The sequence below is a fragment of the Coptis chinensis genome, chromosome 5, assembly GCF_015680905.1.
Source record: "Coptis chinensis isolate HL-2020 chromosome 5, ASM1568090v1, whole genome shotgun sequence".
NCBI classification, from domain to species: domain Eukaryota; kingdom Viridiplantae; phylum Streptophyta; class Magnoliopsida; order Ranunculales; family Ranunculaceae; genus Coptis; species Coptis chinensis.
In genome coordinates, this window is record NC_141460.1 from 82408207 (window position 1) to 82425056 (window position 16850).

The 16850-nt window shown below is 34.2% G+C and overlaps 1 long non-coding RNA gene across 14 annotated transcripts; it reads right to left on the reverse strand.

The window, feature by feature from the left end:
* Nucleotides 1-170: 170 nt before the first annotated feature.
* Nucleotides 171-14356, reverse strand: LOC147499340 (uncharacterized). Of its 14 annotated transcripts, XR_015195811.1 has the most exons (12): nt 12856-14356; nt 9775-9863; nt 8128-8222; nt 7403-7499; nt 6513-6592; nt 5950-6123; nt 5311-5371; nt 4603-4683; nt 4354-4444; nt 2458-2540; nt 1452-1566; nt 171-415 (listed from the first exon to the last, which is right to left on the reverse strand). It is a non-coding gene; the product is annotated as an uncharacterized LOC147499340 (long non-coding RNA). The 14 variants fall into 14 exon arrangements; XR_015195809.1 differs by lacking the exon at nt 6513-6592 and having other exon boundaries at nt 1434-1566; nt 12856-14353; XR_015195808.1 differs by lacking the exon at nt 6513-6592 and having other exon boundaries at nt 12856-14352.
* Nucleotides 14357-16850: the final 2494 nt, after the last annotated feature.

The window sequence follows — 16850 nt, forward strand, 5'->3', positions numbered from 1 at the left end:
GCCTAATTATGCATAATGTTGTGTACATAAAATGCAATGGGAACAGCCTAAAAATGATAAAAGGATAATCTTACCAAAATAATTCAAACTAATCACTTCATTTAATTTTTTTTTAAAAAAGGGGCAAACAGTGAACAGCCTAAAATTGGAAAATGAAGGCAAAATTGGAAAATGAAGAAAAAGAATGATATAACTTAGATGGAGTTGTTTGGATAATAAATTTAGGAATTTACGGATTTCAATGATACATACCTAATCGACAAAATTACATTTGCAATAAACCATAAAAGTCATAATTGTTCACGCTCAAACATTCTATTGAGCTGAATTTTGAAAAATCATATCAGATCCGCATGAAGACGAACACGTTGAAGAACATGTATGAGGTTCATGACTCGCCAGCCACCCTGTACAACTGTAAAATAAAGATTAAGAAGAGTTGATGTTATAAAAGTTCCAATTCCCAACTGTTCAATTTACACTATCCAATGGCAGATTGGTTGTAATAGAAACAATGGCAGATTGGTAGTAATATAAATTCTATAGTGAAGAGATATGTATCTAGTAGCAGTATAACATGCACCGAAATTCGCGACCAATAACAACTTTACGATTGCCTATGCACTCTCCCTTGCGCCTAATCTATAAATGTACATTTCAACCAAGGCGATATTGTATGTCGAAACCGGATGTATCTTTTATTCTCATGGATAAAAAGTAGCTCTATGGCAATGTAGGAATAGGTTTTGAATAACAAACTGTCGAACACATATTCTTTTGTAGTCACATTTAATTTAACAATCAACCCATAAATATAAATCCAAGTAATTGGTTTGTCCAAATCTACAATAAAACTAAGGTTAACCTAACCATATTATTTGTGTCCGCATATATGTCAAGTAGATCAAGATAAACATATATTAAGAAAATATGCATGTTTTGTTCCTGATACACCTCTATTAAAAGTTGGAAAAGTTTCCAAGAGTAACCACCGAAAACATTTGCTTTGAATTCTCTCTCATAATTGGTCTTAGACGCTTCGATGATCAACACGGATAGTAGTTTATAAGATCTATTCAGATAAATTAACAATGCATTTTGGCAGTGTAATGGGTTCGAATAATCTAACAGCAAAAATATGCTAGTACAAAACATTTAACACAACACACTCAATAGTGTAAACATAGTGAGCGGCTCACTACAAAGGAACTCGGTATAACTGGCTAGAGTAGAAGTCCTCACAATTTTGTATAAGCCTTGACCTCCTCGGAAAGACTTGTGTGTTAAACAAAGATAAGTAATAAAACGACCAACAATTTTAAGTTTCATGAAGGTGGTTTGAGTCCATAGGCTATGGTCACGAAGGAGCACATGACAAATAGATATGAACTAACTTAAAGTCTGAAAGTAAAATTGAAAGAACTCCATGGTACCTGTAGATTGAAACTTACTAAGAGTAAATCTGGCATTCCAATTATTTGCTTAAATTTGAAGCAGTTCTTTATATAACTTGTGGAAGCGTAGCTCGGCCAGCAATCTTCCTTTGACAAAATGAGTCCCGTGAAGCTAATGAATAAAGAAGAAAAAAATAATTAATGATTTGGATATACAGGAAATGGAATTGGCTTAGTTAAGGGAGATATTTTTTTCTAAAAAATAGGCATTGACACATCCTACATGTGCTCCTACTTTGTGTGTACTATTCTACCTTAAAATAGTGCTCTCTTAACCATGGTACCATGCCAAACATTCAAAGACAATACCTAAAAAACCTATATTGCAGACACACTTACCTATAAAAGTCTAGAGGAGGATAACCAAATAAGCTCTTGGTAATTTCACAGTTTATTTTAACCTCAGATTTTCCATGTCAGACTCATCTACCTCGCATGGCATCATCTTCTAATAGAATATGTCCAAGCTTTGCTAATATTCGATCTATTTCGTATTTTTGTTACAACAAATAATTCCCAACTACATGCTAAGAAATAATCCCTTCTACAAAATACAAATTGAATCAATCTATAGAGAAGGCATATTGACACCATTTTATTAAGACCAATAAAAACTGAATTACATCATTTAATCATGCAGTTAATAGTTTCAAGTTTAAAGATAGGACGGGTCGACGACCTTTTAAAATATTGATATGTACACAGGTTAGCGCATATGCCCACAACCATCTAGTTAACGAAAAAACCTTAAGACGTTTTATTTGTTTCACACACATAAGGTACACCCATCTATTGTTACAAAACCTAAAAGGAAATTTCATATTTTATTCCGCATATAGAAAAGCCCAAACCTTATTAATTATAATAAGGGGACTCATGATTGAACATAAAAAACTACATTGTAATTTAAGTGAGCTCCTACAACTAACCACGCTAACAAAGACACTACAACAAAACTGGTTACACTAAACCACAATAGAAATACATATTTACATATGCTTACCTCTTAAATATGAAATCCGCTAGCTGCTGCTTAGCTCCACTATGTAATGCCTTTGATTCGTTTTATAGAGTACCATACTACATCTTTGATCAATTTGTAAAAAGCATGAGCTTAAACAATGTGCCAGAATATATCAGACAACTTTTTCTAAGAAAACATAAAAAACATTGTTCAATCTAATTCTTGGCGTTTATTAGTATTATGCTCTTCAGGGTGAGGCATGCGTTAATAAAAATAGTTCCATGTGACGCTTCAATTGCACAACTCTTGGCATCAAATGTGCAATAAGTGACACCCCAAACACATGTATGAATGATAGCCTAATACTACACTTAATAGTACTAACTATAAAGACGATAATTTATTCAAGAACAACAAAAAATTTCAAATATAGGACCATTTGAAAAAAAACAAAAAATGACAAATAGAGTAAACCATCAAACACTAAAACTAAGTACTGGCTTCATGTTTCATTAGAAAACTCACAGACTATAGCTTTCAAAGGTATAAACATAAACAATGTGCCTAAGAGTGTAAGACCCCTTCTCAAAGTTATCTCTCAAGTGATTTGAATTCAACCTTTGACCAACGACCAGGCTCATATGCACCTATAGAAATAGACACCAAAGCTATTCAAGCTCATAAAGCTAGCTTTCCAACTATCAAACAAAACTTTGGCATGAGCAGTCGTGCATATACAGTTGTGAACAAATTCTAGGCTGAAAATTGATGATATACTTTAGTGTGTATATATATATATATATATATATTAGAATTAAATTTTAGTGGAAGTAATCTATCTATTCTTGCAAAGTTTCTTATCACAATGGAAGAGCTATGTATCTTGGAAGAGTCAAATTAGAGCAACTAAGGTGCAAAAGATGAACAACCATTTCGGATGCGTAAATTTTATCTGCAACACTTTACATCGGGTCTATAGTTGAGCTAAATTAATTAGAAGTACAATAGCAGTGTCTATACTAACCACTCTAAAATGGCTATTTCTTAGATTTGAAATACTCACTCTGAGACTCAATGTGGAGTCTTTGCCAAAAGGTCTCAAAGTAAATATCTACATGTGAGTCAGCAACTCAGCACTTACTCTGTATATGTGAGGTCTATTACTCAGTTCAAGTATGTCATTCAAAAAAATCAGAAGAGAAAAAAAAAGATAAAATAATAGGAAACCTGCCATTGCTCTTAAGTATTTTCACGAATCACTCTAAAAATTAGTAGAGCTAACTTATATCCATAAGTCTGGTTAAAGAAAAATTCTTATCTTAACCGCTCAAGTCGACAATCACACCTCATTTTGGAACCACACTTCCTACTATTTCAACGTTGACCCCAAATAAACAATACCTACCAATAGATCAGATACTCAAATTTAAACAATACCTACCAATAGATCAGATACTCAAATTTAAACACAATTCCGCAAAATTGGCAAAAGCTTACTTGCTGTAATTGCGCTCATTCCCAATTCCTAAAAATTTTAAAAAAAAGAGACGTGCGAAAACTTTAAATATATCATCAAAATATCAATCAACAAAAGATTAAGTACTTATAAGATTAAGAGGAAAACAATGTAACTAAAAGGTGACATATAACGCAACATGGGCCAACAAAGTAGAACGGGTATAGCATTAGTGGATGAACCAAATGATGATACATTAGTAATGGAGAGCACTAATAATAAGGTCATAGACCTCAACCTTCATAAGTACCATTCAGTATGGCTTCTAAAGAAAAGAAATTACATGAATGAATCTTCACAGATAGATATGAACTTTACACACATAGACGTGCACAAAAGGAAAAAGAAAACATAAAATTTCAATTGCATGTAAAAGAAAATGCCAAAATATTGGACATCCTTATAAGTCATGAAATAACCTTCACAATAGATTCAACCTCAAAAAGTATTATGCGGCTTCATATCTTGATTTATAACACAATTAGAAAGTAAGTAATGCAATGTGCTAACCTGAAAATTTCAAAAACAAAAGTCTAAATACATATGTAGATACTAAACCAAAAAATGAAACGAAGCCAGAAATTGGTAAAAATGATTTAAAACTTCGAGCAACTTATGATAGATATGAATGTACAATTAACTGAGCAATAAAGAGCAAGATAAGTTACTTATTGGTTAGCGATATATAGGTAGGTTGAACTTGATCTTCAGGAAGGCTTTTCATCCCCAAAAACTTCAAAATTTCCCCCCTACAAAAAATAATAATTCACATTAGCTAACATATTGCATTGTCATAAGATAATGTGTTCGCATTGTCATAGGATGGGACACCCGGAATCACAGTCGAGAGGCTTAGATGACTAAAAAGGGCAGCTGTTAGTTAAAACATGGTAAGATAGTTTGGTAGTTGAATGCTAGCTCGCCCATGCCTCTATGTTGTTCTAAGAGGTTGCTAAAATAGTGTATTGATACAGGTTATACAACACCATAGCCTTTTCTTTGTAGGGTTGCATACCAGGTTATATATATATATATATATATATATATAAAGCAATAATCACTCAATCAAAACTTAAAAACTTCAAATTTACAGTAGAAGCTAAAACTAACTCAATGCATATAAGAATTATAACAAAAAAACTTTTGAGATTGATCGTAGGTAAATAGGTAAATGCATTGTCATGTTTCACTGCCTATCCAGTTTAGTATCTTAGATTCCCAACTTTTTTCTGCTTACCTTTCATAACATCAGGTCCTCTTAATTAACCACAAAGCCCACCACTATTGCCTAGAGGCATACAGGAACCAGAGTTCCAATTCACAATTTTAGCTTGCATGTTTGGCACCTTAATTAAGTCCCACTGACGCATACTTACTGAATTTTCCTTTATTGAAGCAACGTGTCAATACTGCAGTGGAGTTAGACATGCCATAGCCCTGGAAAAATATAATGATTTGATATTAAGATTGTATGCGACGATTATCAATCGCTTATAAATTTCCAATGGAATCTCATCTTAGGTCAAAAAACATTCACAGATAAATAAAACTTTATTTGGGCACCAAGTAGAATCCCAATTCATATATAAGCATAGATTGAAAAAAAAAAAACTAATGGAAGCTTTTAATTCAAAAAGAACTACTGAAAGCTTTTGAATTGTTTATAATGAAAATCAATCATGTCAACTATGCTGGCGCATAAAGATGGAACTTGACAACCAAAGTCCCTTAAGTATTTTATTAACATCTAAGGCTCTAACTCAAACATATTGTTTGCAAAATTTTGAGCGATTCAAGCTTCTCGAAACTATAGTGTATTCAGATGTGTTGCAAACCACCATTTGTTTTAACTCTAACCATTTGTATGGTATCTCCTAATTAACATAGCATCGAAATAAAAGAATATTTGTTCTACATTACGACAAAAAAATTCAAATTACAAATCTTGAAAAGATAGTTCAATTAAGCAGACGAAAATAATACTTATTTAATAGACAAAGAATGCTTCACTTCACCTAAATGAAATCAACACCAGAAAAACTCTGAGGGAAGTGATGTACTCAAAGGAGCTGCACCACTTAAAAGTGGTTTCAAAGGTCGAAATTTGTTCATATTCAGTTCAGCTTATAAGTTCAATCTTCATATCGGATATCGGATTTCTTAACCTCCTTCGAAGTGCAAAAGGAGACCTAAGATACCATATAAATTGCAAATTCTCAAGTTCAATAGAAACAATGGTTTATATGATGCAAGCAAGCAGCTACAACTAAGATGCATTACATATATCGATGGTCTTAGTGGGCAATCCAAAACAATTGTGCTACGAATGTGAAGCTGTTGCAAAAGTCGTGAAAGATGACTACCACCACAAAGAAAACAGACTAAGTGAGACATTATCACAAACACTTAGACCCCAATTCTAACACAAACAATAACTATTACTAATTTGAAAAAAAAAACATTTGAAAAGAATAATAAAATTGGATTTTTTTTACTTGAAAATCACATAGAAAAAGAATAATTAAAAAACCACAAAATTAGCAATCAATAATAATTGTCAAAGAGCAAAAAATGTCACCTGAAAACTCCTCGCCAAGCCCCTAGAGTTTAATGAAGTTCAAGAGAAAGCGAGTTCGATAGACATGGCCATTGTATAATCTGATGAAAACAAATGATTTGAGAAGATAGATGAATTGAGGAATTGAAGGCAATGAATTGAGAAGGGTAAACACATAATTGTTGTTGATTTTGTTGTTGTTCTTGTGGATTGATTGAAAATAGAGTTTTTGGTGGGTAGGGTTTTTACGAAGGGTTTTCCTTGTTTTTTGGTTATTAAGGTTTTGTAAATGTAACAACCAATCATTAGAGGGAGAGAGACGAAGATAACCATCTTTTTTCATTCATGAAAATAGCATAAATCTTGAGAGAAAGACCGGTTGGGAGGCTTTAAGCGGCTAAGAAAAACAGGTGTTGTATTCTGGTAGGACAAAAAGCCCGGACGGACAGCCGAGAGGCTTAGAAGACTAAAAAGGACATGTGTAATAACGTGATTAGATAAAACATCAGTTGAAGGCTAGCTCACCCACGCCTCTATGCTATGGCGGCTAAAGCTTGGCTTGGCAGCTGGGGCACGCCTCATTAAAGGTGTTTAGATATAACTTAAATTAATAAATTGATCAAGGTATAGCCTTGTGAATAGTTAATAAAACAATTATAAAAAATAACAAAATTAGGGGGGGGACGCATTATAAGAAATAGGGTTAACCTAAGTTAGTTTGACAGATAATATGTTGTAGCTATATTAAACTATATAAAAATAGATAATATTAGGTTATACAGAATTAAAACGCGAATAGTTTTTCCAATCTTATGTCAACCTTAACGATGTAACAATGATTTAATTCTTATATGTACCAAAAATTAATTGCACAAATAATTTAAGATATATTAACATTTAAAAAAAAATACCTATGGAATACCAGCAAAGCGTGATCAGTCCTTGGTACTTTGTTAGAAAAGTCCTAACAACAGTGGATAACCAATTGTAGGCTGTATGTGGAACCACCTAAAAGAGTTAAATATGAGTAGATTAGTCAGATAGAATCCTATTGTAAAGACTTAACTATAAACGAATATATTGTAGATGAAGTAGACATTCAAGAGGTCAATAGAACATTACCCCATATTTATAAAAGGGGTCATTCATCGCATGAACTTTCATTAAGCTGCTATTAGTGATCTTAATAAAGCTAAATGGGCCAAAATGCAGGGTCCAAAGATCATATGATGATAAAATAAAGTGAAATTGATGAGTAACTAATTGTAAGTACTATAGACAACAAACCACTACAATGTTGATAAAATTCGCAAGTTATATAAAGGCGCGTAGACATTAGCAAACATTGACAGCATGTTTAGACCTACTAATAAACAATTTAAGTAATAAAGCAACGAATTATTGTATGACTACCTATCCAGGGTATTCAATATACATGCATGTAAGCGGTGGACTACGGACGATGTTGAAATGTGTATGGGGTTAGATACAATGAAAAAAATGAATAACAATAGAAGCTGCTTGTACAGGAGAACAAATCATAACGCCTAACAGTGTTTAAAGTGAAACGATAGCATAATAGCATAGAAATATAGCATCATATTTGAAGAAAGATAGGAAGATAGTTGGGGGCTACCTACAAACATGAAATTATTGATGAAAGTTGTATCAAGAAATTTGAGTTGGAGCAGTCAGACGAAATCCTCTATTATCATCCCCTTCTTTTTACACCTAAAAAAACAATAAAAAACAAATCGACATCAATCTGAGGTACACATCTAAATACCTTGATACACGTTCCACTTAGCTAATATAGCTAATATAAGAAAACTTTAAGTTGTCCCTAAGCTTTCTTTGTGGAACTCTTTTGCTACCTTCTGTTTCACTGTCAATCTTGAGTCTTGTACTTAAAAACAGCTAAGCGAAAGAGTACTGTTCCTAATACAGGTAGACAAAACCGCGAAAGCAATACCTCTCTACTACAAACAGCAGAGTGAAATTGACAATGAAGTAATGAACCAGTTATGGATGATGCATAAATGGAGCTAAATACATCAACATAGGCGCATTTGGACATTCCAAACGTTTGCCACAAACCATATTTACTGGTTACTATTGGCGTACAACGTCTGTGTTAATTGCTAAGCATTCAAAACTTGTGTGAAAAATATTACTGGCCACAATTGTCATGTCAAGCTTAATCTGCAAGCATTGACCTCCTGATTTCCAGTTTCTAGTGAAATCCTCTTGAGTGTAACTAATAAATAACAGATATTGGTAGTACACCTTGGAAGATACCATTGTTTGTTAGAGTTTAATATGCTCATTTATCAAACATAAACATTCCTTAAATATTTTCATACCAAGTCACGATATTGAACAGACTATTTCAGTTGGAAACTTATGTTGGCGATAATAATACCATTTAACACAAAGGATGGGCAATTATTAACGAAACAAAACGATTTAAGAAGCTTAAAAGTAGGTTAACAAAGGTTAAGACCTCTTTATAGTTTATAGATATGTTGTTGCTAACAATTTAGTTGGAGCAAAAAAAGATAACTGCAAAAACGAAAAACAATAAATTTCATAGCTTGACATACATTTTTGGGTGGAATAATTATGATTATATATCATCACATGATATAGACAACTCGGGCAACAGTCATATTTATAGCCATAAATTCAATTTAAAAGTTATAACTACTTAAAGCCTCAATCACACAACCGTTAAGAGTAATCGGGAACCCAAACTTTAGTAGAGTTAAAAGTTCTGAAATCCCATAATGGCTTGGATATTATGAAAAAAATCTACACGTAGCTAACCAAATTACTAATAATGATAATTATAAACTAATGGAGGAAGAAAACGTATACTTAAGCAATCATGTATAAGGTCCAAATAAGTTGATTTGTTTATAATACTTTTTGACAGAAGTGAATTTATTTAATTTGATTATTATATATAGTTTAGTATATAGTTATAGCTAGTCAAGTAGGTTGCTTTGGGGGGTCACGTACTACAAATAGGAATTGCTCGATGAAACTCGTATGAAGAAAATTGTGCTGAAGTAGTTAGACGAAATTGTCTACTATCATCCTATTCCTTTTACACCTAAAAACCATAAAAAAAAAATCAACGTCAATCTGAGCAACACATCTGAAGACCTTCATAAACATTTCACACTCATTTCATACCATATTTTGATAGTAAATTAAATTATAAGTCCTGGACAATTAGACAATCAGAAAATAAAAGACTGAAGTTGTTATAAAGTCTAACCTTATTTCTTCTTATTCTTCAATGAAATTCAAAAAAAAGTCAAAAAGCAAGCAAGGTCGATGACTTAGCTAATATAGTGAGATATAGAACTGAAAGAAAAACAACATGTGATCAATCTATTAGCAATGTAGAAATTAGGTAATCGGAATACTTCAAATTAGGGTTAATAAATGACGCAATGAATATGTTTCATACATATATAAGCAGTATAGAAAGAAAAAGTTTGACGTACCTACTGAATGTTGAAATCTTAGTTGTAGCTTGTCTTTTCAAGTGAGTTCACGGGGACATCTTACCCTTAAGCGTTAAAACTTTAAGATGAAAAGGGTATGAAACCAACTATAACCCTACAAACGTCTCATTGTAACAGGTATATATTGGGAAGGGGCTGCTACACAGTTCTAAAAATGAAGACTTTCAACAAACAACATGACGGGTAGTTTACTCTATGTAAGTTCAAGAGCTTGGAGATTATTAAAAAGTCTAGCCGCAACTAACCATTTTACTAATCATCATAACTATAAACTAATGAACGGAGATAACGTATAATTTAGCATTGATGCACAGGGTCCAAAGGAGTTAATTTGTTTATAAAACTCTTTGTGAAGTTTAATTTATTTAATTTTATTATTATATATAATTATAGTTGTCAAGTAAGGTGATTCGTGTGTCACCAACGAATACCGTTTGTAAATAACTACGTAGACATAAACTTGAGCTAGCCGAATAAAAATACTATTGAAATACTAAATAAGTCCACTAACACCTATTATTCCTAAAGTGAAAGCTGGAAGTCAAAGTTAAGGCTAAAGTGTCCTAAAGTTCCAGAGGTCAAGTGAGTTAATGGGGACATCTTACCCTTAAGCGTTAAGCCTTTAAAACGAAAAGGGTATGAAAGCAACCATAACCCACAAACTTCACATTGTAACAGGTATATACTGGGAAGGGGCTGCTACACAATTTTAAAAATAAAAACTTCCAACAAACAATACGACTGGTAGTTTACTGTACCTAAGTTCAAGGCGGCATGAAGAGAGTGACATTTAACATGCAAGTCAATATTAAAATACGGGCTAGTCCTTATTTTTTTTTATTGCCTACCTAAGCCTTATGATGTTTTCATAATCAAGCATTGCATCCCCTGATCGACTTGTAAATACAGAACAACAAACTTTCTCTAAGATTCTTGCATTAGAAATTCTTCCACGACAATAGAATGTAGATGTGCCTGAAGATAAGTGGCTCCTAAGGTGGGTACTATGCAAACGGATACTGAAAGTAAATCTCCTTATGATCAAATTATTCTAGAGTAACGAATTCTACTTCAGTAACTTTCGTTTGTGAAGACTAACTTCTACAAATTTCCTGAGAATGCTACAGTTTGTAAGTATTCTAATAATAGTCTACATAAACTCGCTTTGATCAAATTTTCGATGGTGGACGTTGAGAAGGATGGGTCGGAGTTGAGAAGTTAGGACAACATAGGGTCAATCACTACAGATATTAGCTGTCATTTATCGCCCCTTGTTAAGATGAAGATTATTCCCAACCAAAATTAATAATGCGGAGTATGCAACATGGAAAAAAGAATTGTGGATCAAAATTGGCAGCTCTTAGAGTCCATCGACATTGACAGTAACAGTATGGTCAACTTGCACAATTGCGCCTAAGGATTTCACTGAATTTTTCTGCTCATCTCTATCTAAGAGAAACAGAAAGGGATGCGGAAGCTAAACAATGACCAATCCATTAAACATTTCAGCCATGAACATCCATTAGAGCTCTCCAACATCCAGCAACCTTCTCCAAACTTATCTTCTTGTACAGGGTGCAACCTTAAACCCTCTGAATGGTTCTACACTTGCAAGACTTGCAATTATATCCTCCATATCCAATGCTCTCAAATACCCCAACATATTAACCACCCTGCAGATCCCAACCATGCCCTCATCCTCCAACCGCTACCAGCCCACTTGCAAGCTTTATTACCAACCCATTTACTCCAACAAAGCTTACTACCCTACCTCTCACGACCCTCCTACCTAGAAAGAGCACTAACTATATGTGATGCATGTTGGGAACATGTCAAGGGCTTCTACTACTACTGCAGCTCCTGTGACCTTGTCCTCCATATCCTCTGCGCTTCCATGCCCCCCTCCGTCAAACACCAAAGTCACTCTCATCCTCTTAAACTCACATATAACCCTCCCTATCAAACCAAAGGCTTATCTTGTGATAGATGCCAAAAACTGGGATGAAAGTAGTGGCTTTATTGGTGCAACACATGGGAATTTGATGCACATCTAGAGTGTGTAACATCTAAGCCTAGAGTGTCAGAAATTCAGCATCAGATTAGGGTTCTACAGGCAGAGGCACCACCTCCAAACGACAATTCATTTACAGGTTGACATCAACCTGAGATATAACGTTCTGGAACTCGACAGCGGGGGAATGTGGCTCAACAACCAAATGACTACGTCAATAATCAAAGGGTGGCTTTCTCCCCCAAATCTCTGACTGACTTTCTTAGAGCTTTGTCCCTCTCTTTTTAATGGTCTGGTTTGCCCTTATTCAAATCTTCATCGACAATTTGTTATATTTGTTGTACTTAAAGGAATGACACAGGCTACTTATCTTGAGGTGAAATATTGTCTTCTTGTTATAGAGAGTGACCTATTGCTTTGCAACTTTGCTTTGTCTTATATTATTTTCTTACAGGTCATATTGTCATGGGTCTGTTTGAGAAAATTGTACCCAAAACTGCATGTACACCATTTAATATCATGTATTCTACATTTATTGAAAGTTAGCACCGTCGGTTTTGTTTCTACTTAACATAGATATGAATGATTTTTAAAATGTTTTTAACAGGTCAGTGAACTTGTAAATGGAGTCCTTTCTTTTACAGGAGATTGATCCAATTCATCAAGTTAGCTAACAAAATAAAAACATTGGTTTGATCCAATTTTGGAACCCAACTCAATTAAAAAAGAATCCAGGGGAAAAAATGACATTCCCAATTAACAAACATAAAAGAATCAATGAAATAATAAAAAGTAATTAAAGAAGCAGGGTTATTACCTCTTATTAATAGATTTTTTATTCTGCTTCTTCTTCTTAGCGATTGAAAAAGGAGAAATTGGAACGATGGGTTAGCGATTGAAAAAGGAGAAAGCAAATGGTTGGGGGGTTTATTCGATAAAAACAGCAAAACTACTGATTGAATTGGTTTGAAAAAGGAGAAAGTAAATGGTTGGGGGGTTTATTTGATAAGATCAGCTAAACTACTGATTGAATTGGTTTGAAAAAGGAGAAAGCAAATGGTTGGGGGGCTTATTCGATAAGAACAGCAAAACTACTGATTGAATTGGTTTGATTCGATAATGATTGAATTGATTTGATTGGGGGGTTTTATTCTTTTGATTGGGTGAAGCAGGCGGTGGAAGCTGAGGAGGACGGCTCGGAGTTGAGTAGTTAGGAGAAGGTAGGTGTTGAGTGCTGTTTGGAGGAAAACCCGGATGGACGCCGGATAGAATTAGGCAGCTAAAAAGGACATATGGTAAATGGGGTGAGGAGAAAAGCGAGGTGCACTGCTAGCTCGGCCACGCTTCTATGCTCTGGCGGCTCAAGCTACAACAGCTAAGTCGGGCACGCTCTCTTAAAGGTGTTTTTAGTGTTTAGTTTTGAAAAAAGTTGGTGAGGCAAACTAATTGTGGCATAGACACGTGGCGTAGCCCACGTGCTCAAAACTAGTAATATTAAAACTCTTAACTGAAATCTGCCAAAATATGTTTCCTTACAGGAGTAAAGAAGCTAGAGTGCGAATTTGTTGCACACGGTCGATCAGGGTGTTTGTTAACACTGTAATTTTTGCTCCACGTGTCCGATTAAAAAGCAGAGAAAGCTAACCCACTTATCCTTTTGCGGTTGTGCCAATAAGGCTTCTTCGACAAATTGGGCAGAGCGACAATTCTTTACCACAATCGTAACATGTCTGATGTCCACATCCGAATCCAAGATTTTTTGTGCTCGATAAGCATATTGGACAAGCCTGCTTCTCATTTGAAAGATTCTCTGGAGGTGCTGAAGCACATTGATTGCAAGCAGAAGTTTGTTTGAAATTGTTTGATTGTGAGAAGCTCGAATTGAAGTAAAATTTGCACTACTGGAATTTTTTACTGGGTCGGGACAGTAGTTATCCATGGTGTTGGCTCGAGGGGCTTGGCCGACAACATCATAGTAGGGAGCAATTAGCCACGGTAGACCACCACCTTTGTGACGGAATCCCACTAAAACAAGAGATCTCCAGGAATAGCAGACTGATCCGAACCGCACAAAATCAGGAACCACAAGATGTTTAACAATTTGCTCTAACATATCATTAGGAAGTTTGTTCCAGTCAACAACCACTCTATTCCTTCTACTTCTTGCCCCGATATGTCGTTGACAACAATGAAAACTCTTATTACTTGCGAGTGAAGATTTCTTTGCAGAGTGACACATCTGATAAACAATATAGGGAGGCACGTGTACAACAGCAGAGGAAAACTTTGATGTTGATACGATCACAAGGAATAACTCAGCGGAGAAGAAGAATAATAATTAGCGAGAAAAAGCCTAATAGAATATATATATACACACGGTCCGCTAGGGAGACATCAATTTCGTAGATGGCAAAAAAAAAACAGCAAAATTTCGGCCGTTTCTTCAAAACAAATCCAGATCAAAATTAAAAAAAATGAAATTTCAAAATTGACCACACAAAATATAAAATTTTAGTTTGTAAACTTACAAAATACGAAATTTTAAAATTTGGTATGCTCACACAAACTCAACAAACAACAAACTCACGAGGGTTTTTAATTCTTTCCTCTCTCCCTCCAAATTAAACGATTTGTGCTGACAAATTAAACATAGGTAAACATGAAATCAAATAACTTTCATACGATTCGTCCAAATTATCTCAAAATTCAAACCACCGAAAATTCAAACCCAAAATCAAATCACCCCAAATTTTCCTTCTCCCTTCTCCAAATTGAGAACTCAAACTGAAATTTTAAAAATGAAGTCACAATACGAGGGACAGTGAGTAGATTGGTTGTGAGAGTTGGATAGGTTTTATTTGAATTTGGGGTTTTGCTTCACTGTGGGTTTGACACCGCAAGTGGCAAGGTTCATTTGAATTAGGGCGTTTTTATATCAACTGAAATTGGTAAATTATTTTTTTTTTGTGGGTTTTATGTGCGAAGCAGTTTGTGGGTATCAATTTTTTTTATATATAGTATGTTGAATTTCAGTTGTATGATAGTTTTTCTGTGTGAAGAATTAGATAGAAGAATCTTTTTCATATGAAGCAATCAATCCCATCCATTTGTTGCGAATTTTGGAAAATTGAGTTTATTGTATACATGCTAACTAGTTCTTGCTTCTGTGGTTTTAGTCCTCCTTTTGATGGTCCAACTGAGTATAGGTGCGTGATATTTATTAGATTAAATGTCATATAAAAAAATTAGACATTTTGTTATTCAATGATGCTTCTCTAATGGACAATTAGAGAAAGCAAAAAATTACTGAATGTTAATCTTATATATTAGAAAGTTTGTATGATAGATTGATGGTTTGTATATATGTGTGGGATATTAACTTGATAGATTTGTGTACTTAAGGTTTTGTCACTTGTAGGTTTATTGTTTGAGTTTTTCTACGTGAACAAACTATTTTGAACAAACTCTAGAGAACAAACTGACGTGGCAAGCAGAGAGACCTTGATTGCAGTACTTCTTGGAGCAATACACACGCACCCCTAGGCTGATGAGTGCCACGTCAGTTTGTTTAAGAGAGTTTGTTCAAAAAAGTTTGTTCATATAGAATTTTTGTTATTGTTTAATGAAGTTTATTCTTTATTTTGGTTGACATGGGCATTGTTGATTTGTAGAGAATTGGCTAGTATGAGCTTTTACCCTGCACACTTTCACCAAGTATAGGAAATCTGACTCACTTAATGTGAGTCCTTGTTTAAATTGTTTTTCACCGAGTATAGTGTTGCTTGTTACCTATGTTGCTTAGTTTTTTCATAAGTTTTTCTAATGGTATATATTGGCAGTGGAATCGTGGGGAATTTGAGTGTAAACACATTAACAGACGCTTTACCTTAGTGTTTTTTTTTATTAATCATTTTTTATTTGATTAAATTGTTTTTCTCTTTAATAAATAGTGAAATTCCATTAAGAAATGGGGTGCCCAATATGTGGAAGTGCATTGTTTAAGAGAGGAAGAAGAAAGCAGAGAGATGGAAATCCCTCCAGAGAGATAGCCCTAAACAATCCAGAAAGAACGTGTAAAAACTGTAGAAAGATTGCTAACATGACTCGAGAAATTATCTGGAGAAAAATAAGACATAATTTGTGAAATATAAGTATTTTTTGTTGCTAGGTTGCTTGGTTTGTTGGTTAATACGTGATCTATGATATGTTAGAGGGGTGCACATGCTTTGTGCATTTTGGTATTTTTCTGACCCTCTACTTGATATATGAAAGTGATTATGCTGTGGCTGTGATCCTTCAATGTTTTTGAATAATTTATTCTTTGCCATTTTGTGTAAACTGATCCGTTGCTTATGAATTATTTAGGTTTTAATTCGCTCAAAGAGTATCAGGGATTCTAGTTTGTTAGAGATTGCATTACTTGCATACCTACAGTTTTGTAGTAGCTTTGGATTGAATCTTGCGGTATTTTCACTTGTTGGGAAGACTTCGGCACTTACGATGAATGTAGTTGGTGTTGCGAAGGATTGGTTGATGCAAGCTGAGTTCTGTCAGAGTTAAGGGTGTGTTCTGTAAGAGTTTTCAGGTTCAGTTCAGAGTTAAGTGTGTGTAATAGCAAATTAAATTTCAAATTTTGTATTGATCTATTTGGTTTCAGTTTCATCGAATTAAGGCAAGGGATATGGTACATTCAGTTTCAGTTCTGTCAGAGTTAAGAGTTTGTAATAGCAAATCCAGTTTCAAATTTGGTTATTTCGAATACAATACCATTGTAATAGCAACTTTGAAGTGCTAATAAGCCCGAGCAATTTG